This window comes from Malania oleifera, chromosome 4, assembly GCF_029873635.1.
Source record: "Malania oleifera isolate guangnan ecotype guangnan chromosome 4, ASM2987363v1, whole genome shotgun sequence".
NCBI lineage: Eukaryota > Viridiplantae > Streptophyta > Magnoliopsida > Santalales > Ximeniaceae > Malania > Malania oleifera.
This window is the reverse complement of record NC_080420.1, coordinates 6,763,546-6,769,669: the sequence shown is the minus strand read 5'-3', so window position 1 is coordinate 6,769,669 and position 6,124 is coordinate 6,763,546.

Sequence of the window (6,124 nt, the reverse complement as noted above, 5' to 3'; positions counted from 1 at the left end):
TGTGATGCCTGCGAGGGATAATCCAGACCTGGAGAGTGTCCTGGGGAGGTGGCGAGCTAGAGAAAGGATGGATGGCCTGAGGATGAGAGAAGATGAACAGTGGGAGAGGCCCTTTTTTTTTGTTTTGGTTTTCCCCGGTGTGCTGTGCCTGCGCTGTTTGAAGAGAAGAAGAGGTTTTTTATGAGCAAAAATTAGAAACCCTAAATCTCCCCTTTCCTTTTTAGTTTATGGTATATTTTTCTTTTGGAAATAATATATATGAAAATAATTATTAATATGGTAATAATAATAATAATAATAATAATAATAAGGGAAAAATAATGATAATAATAAAATAATAATAATAATAGTAATAACAAAGATAAATAAATAAATAATAATAATAATAGTAAAATTCCTAATATTAAAAATAATGTCAATAATAATGAAAATAATAAATAATAATAATAATAAACAATATAAATAGAAATAAAAATAAAAGTAATAATAATAATAATAATGAAAAATAATAATAATAATAATAAATAAAATAATAGTAATAATAGTAATAAAAAATACTAATAATAATGATAATAAAAATTAAAAATAATAACGAAAATAATAAATAATAATAATAATAAAATAGACGTAACAAAATAAAGATAAAAATAATATTAATAATACTAATGAAAAATAATAATAATAATAAAGAAAATAATAATAATAATGAAAATAATAATAATAATAAGATTAGTGAAAATTAATAATAATAATAATAATAAGAATAAATAAAATAATAATAATAATAATAATAATAATAAAATAAAATAACAATAATAATAATAATAGTAATACATATATTGGGCCTGGGTAAAAATGGGGTGTCTACATTTAATATATGGTTTCTTCCCTTACTGAGATGTGTCTCACCCGAATATGAATGTATTTTTTTTCCAGGATTTCTTCGAGATCGAGCTTTGAGAGCTCAAGGTTTTTATAGCATTATTGGGAATTGGAAAAAGAAAAGGGTATATTTTTATGTTAATTTTGGGGAATGTAAATATTTAAGTTTTATATTTTTATGTTTTAAGGCCATTGAGTAAGGAATGATTGTGAAAATATTAAAATGTTTTGGGAGTTATGTAGATTTATGGAAATGCAGGTGATGGATGATTACTATGGATTATAGATTGGAATTAGTAAACTCTGGCATTATATTTGTTGGAAGATTATAATTATGTTTTTCGCTGCGTATATGTTGATTATGAATTATCAGAGATTTTATCAAGTATAACGCGCCGGACTCGAGTTTAAGGGTTCGGGGCGTTACAACCTTGTTTGACTTCCTCCCCCTCCCATATGTGTATATATATGTGTGTAATTGAGTGTGGCAGTGTGGTGAGTTGCAGCAGATTGGGTGAGTGCAGAGTTGCAGTGTGTGGGCTTAGGGCCGTATTGTGTGTAGAAGAGAGTTGTGTTGTGTGTGTGCAGAGAGTTGTATTGTGAGAGTGCAGAGAGCTGTGTGTTGCAAAGAGGTGTGGTGTGTTGTGTGTGAGGTAGAGTGAATCCTTGTAGAGAGAGTGAAAGAGGAGTTGAGGGCAGTAGCCTCCTGCTTCTCCTTGTATAATTCTCCCGGCGGTTATAGTTGATTTTGTGCTCTCTCGTGGACGTAGGTCACAGTGGATCGAACCACGTAAACCTGGTCTTGTATATTGGTTGCGTGATTTTGCTTATACGATTGTTGCTCGTGAATCACTTCCCAACATCTCTCTCTCTCTCTCTCTCTCTCTCTCTCTCTCTCTCTCTCTCTCTCTCTCTCTCTCTCTCTCTCTCACGCTTTCTCTATCAGCTCTCCCTTTCATTCTCTAGCCTCCCTCCATATCTTGTCTCACAGCAACCCATCGCCACCATCACAGCAGCCCACAACACCACCATCTCCACCCCTCATGGCATCTCTCTCTTGATCTCACTCTCCAACCTCATCCCTGCAAACCATCTCATTTCGGCAACCCCGTACCAGCAACTCACTTCCTTCTCCCCCTAACCACCATCATCGCACAGCCAGATACAGGTGAAGGAGCACGACCTCCTGCACTGTCTTAAGCTCCCCTGCCCCATCTCCCTCTTGTCTTTCCGGCCACCTCACCATCTCACAATAGCCGCTACCGGTGCTCCTTGCCTCGTAGCCGTGAACGCCACCACGGCCAAACCATCCCCATCACTCCAACAGCTCACTCCTTCGGCAACCATGAGCTCCTCGATGACGTCCAGAGCACCTATTTCAACTCCCACAAATCCGGCAAAGCCTATCATCCCCATCACCGCCGATCCTTCCTCTGTCAATCATCTTCCCCTTCCAATATCTCCTCGGCTGTTGTGTGTTTATGACACTCTACTAACATTTTAACAGATGCTGTATATGCTGCTATATACACAACAGCAGTAGCAACATTTTTTCCATCAGGTTGCAATACACAACAGCAGCTCTCTAGCTCTCCATCGAATGCTGCAACAGCAGATCATATCCTGCAGCAATTCTTCACCAGGCTGTAATACACAGCAGCAGCTCTCTAGCTCTCCATCAGATGCTGCAATAGCAAATCATTAATTAGTTAAATTAGCTATAACAGAGTTAGCAATAGCAGTTATTGCTTAGTTTAAGTTCTGTTATTGAGTTGTTATTTTTCTTCTCTGATTGTTAATTCAGTTGCTGAATTATTGTATATATACCATTGTAAATCACTCTTCAAGTATGAATACAATTGAAGTTCTTTCAAAATTTTAATATGGTATAGAACAATTCTGAATTTCTTCTGCATCTTATTTCTTCTTGAAGCTTTTCTTGAAGCTTTCATGGCTTCCACTAATTCATCTTCTTCCTCTACTACTTCCTCAAATTCATCAACTGTGGAAGATTTCATTAATCCTTATTTTCTGCATCATGGAGATAGTCCTGGTGTTGCTCTCGTTACAACACCCCTCACTGAAACTAACTACCATACATGGAGTCATTCCATGATTACATCTCTTCATGCTAAAAATAAGCTTCCATTCATTGATGACTCTCTTCCACAACCTGCCATTAATGATCCTCTTCATTTTGCATGGGGGCGTTGCAATTCAATGGTTGTTGCATGGATCACAAATTCATTGTCTAAGGAAATTGCATCCAGTGTTTTGTTCTCTGATAATACAAGAAATTTATGGCTGGATTTGCAACAACATTTTTCCAGGAGCAGTGCACCACGCGTTTATCAATTGAAGAAATCAATCATAGATCTTTCTCAAGGGCAATTATCTACCACTCAGTATTACATTCAACTGAAGACTCTCTGGGATGAGCTCCAGACTTACCACCCTGCTCCTTGTTGCTCTTGTTCACCATCCTGTTCTTGTGGAGCACTTCAAAAAATGTTTGAGTGTGAGCAATTTGATTATACTATTCAATTTTTTATGGGATTAAATGATTCCTTCTCAGTTATACGAGGTCAATTGTTAATGATGAATCCTCTTCCTACCATTAACAAGGCATTTTCTTTGCTCTTTCAAGACGAAGGCCAGCAACAGCTTACTTTAGCTTCAGCTTCGATCTTTCATTTTGCTGCCATGGTTACAATTGCTAAACTATCATCAACTACTACAAAGCCTTTCAAGAAAGACAAGCTTGTTTGTTCTCTGTCGCGACGTCGTCCGAGCGCGTGTGCCTTGGGGTGGCGAAATAAAAAATGTGGTTTAAATTTTTGGGAAAAATGGGAATGAAGTTGCCACTAACATTTTAGTGTGATTAGAACACTTGATTACTACCCAATTGAGGGTAGAATCGGTCTGCATTACCAAAGCTGAGGTCGAGATTTCGGATATGCGAGGGGAAGGTACGAGCACCTCCTACACGTTAATTATAAAATTATCCCTAAGTAAATTTAAAAAGTCTTTAAATTACTCACTTTTAGTGAAATTTTGAAATACTAACAAAAATATATACAATATATATTCCCTCAGAATCGGGGTACGTGAAGCCTAAAAGAGCTTGTACCTTTTTTAATTGCAATCATAGGGATAAAAATTGAAAATATTTAATAAAATACACTCCCAAATTTTTGAAATTTTATAAGGTTTTTCAAGTATGAAAATACTAGTTTGGGAGGTTTTTAGAACTCAAATGGTATCAAAAAAATGATTTACAAGTCTCAAAACATTTTTCTTGATTTGACTTATTTTTCTATTTTTCTGAATTTTTATATTTTCCCATACTTTTGAAGATTTTTGAAATAACAAAAAAAAAAAAAAAAGAATAAACAAAACAGTGAAATTCAATTCAAAAATATTTTCAGAATTTTCTCATAATTTCCTATTTTTATGATTTTTCTGTAGTTAACCGAACTTTTAAATAGCTAATAGAGGAAATAATATAATACTAATACTATATATATATATATATATATATATATATATATATATATATATATATATCATAACACGTAAGTATCATAATACTCAAAATTTCACTGATAAAGCCACGGTATTCACAATCAATCCAACCCTAATAATATAACCTAGATATGCATATAACATGAGCCATAAAAAAAACCCAACGTAATGAATATACACCCACAATGGAAACCCTAAATATGCATATATTATACATTAAACGTATCTTCAATTAAGTAAACGCTAAATATGAGTACAACATCAACATTCAAGAGAGCCTAATATGAATATCACACATTGAAATCAAGACTATGATAATAAAAATCTTGTAATATAAATATTAAGCACATAATAAACACAACAAGATAACAACCAAACCCTAAAAATACATATTACACATTAAAACAATGTAAACTTTACAATATGAATACTAATAAATACCATTGTGATAAAATCTTAGAATATTACCCGAATAACAACCACACCCTAAAAAATACATACTAGACATACAATAATAACAAAAATCCTAAATACATACCGTAATGACAAATGCCCTAAATATTAAACCTATAATATAACAATGAAAACCCTAAAATATTTCAATAAGTACCACGACAACAATTAGAATAAACATGAATATTTAAATGTAAAATAGTAGAATCCCACGACCATAACATTAACACTTTATTGTATAAAATAAAAGCCTAGATATAAAAACTAAATATATATTATGATAAATAATGCATTATAAGAATAAAACCTAAACCTTAAATATTAAACAGACCTGCATAAACAATAAAGAAAAAAAAAACCCAAATATTAGATGTCAGTGCAAACCAAAACCAGAAAAGAAACAGAAAAGGAAAAAGAAAAAAAAAAATTGCATGCATGTGTGTGTGTGTGTGTTCGCGTGTCTGCAGAGAAGCTTACCGCCGGGGATTCCAACAGAGCCACAGGAGCGCTCTACTTCTTCTTCTTCTTCTTCATTTCTCGCGCGCGCGCACGCACAGAAAATGCATCTCTACAATGCTTGGCTTCGGCCGCCGGTCGTAGATGAAACCAAGAGAGAGAAGGAGTCTTTCGCCCGCGTCGTCTGCTCTGTTAAGGAATTATGGCGGCCGGACGATCCCGATTCCGTCTACTCCACTCTCAGATGGGTCTCCGTCATCGACCTGTGAGTTCCATCTGCTTTCTTCTGATTCTCCCCCCTTTTTTAACGTTCTTTTCATTTTATTCTAATTTTGCACCGCCTACTGATTCTATAATTTTAATCTGAGCTTCGAGTTATGTTACGAGTCCTCCACCGCAGTTGCTTAGTGTTCTTCTGCCTCATTTTTCCTAGTTGAGGCTCAACTAGTCCTGCTACGAATTTTATTATGAGTACATGACCGCAATTCTATTTCTGCAGTGTTACGGATTCTAAATTTTTAACTTTCGTTAATTTTGTACACGATCTTAGCAATAACGTCCTAATTCAGACAAGTTGTATTTCATTAGCTATCCGGGGAAAGTACTCTTAGTGGAATATTCATATAGAAATTTCATATGAATAACGTTAATTTTGGGGATTGAAGTGAGATGATTGACGGAGCTGTATGCATTGTAACAGTTACAGAACGAACTATTTTCTGAATTTCTCACCATTTTTATTGATGAAGAACCTACTGCATTCCTCTTGTACATGCTAATGGTAGTACCATATTAGGCTGTGAGGTCC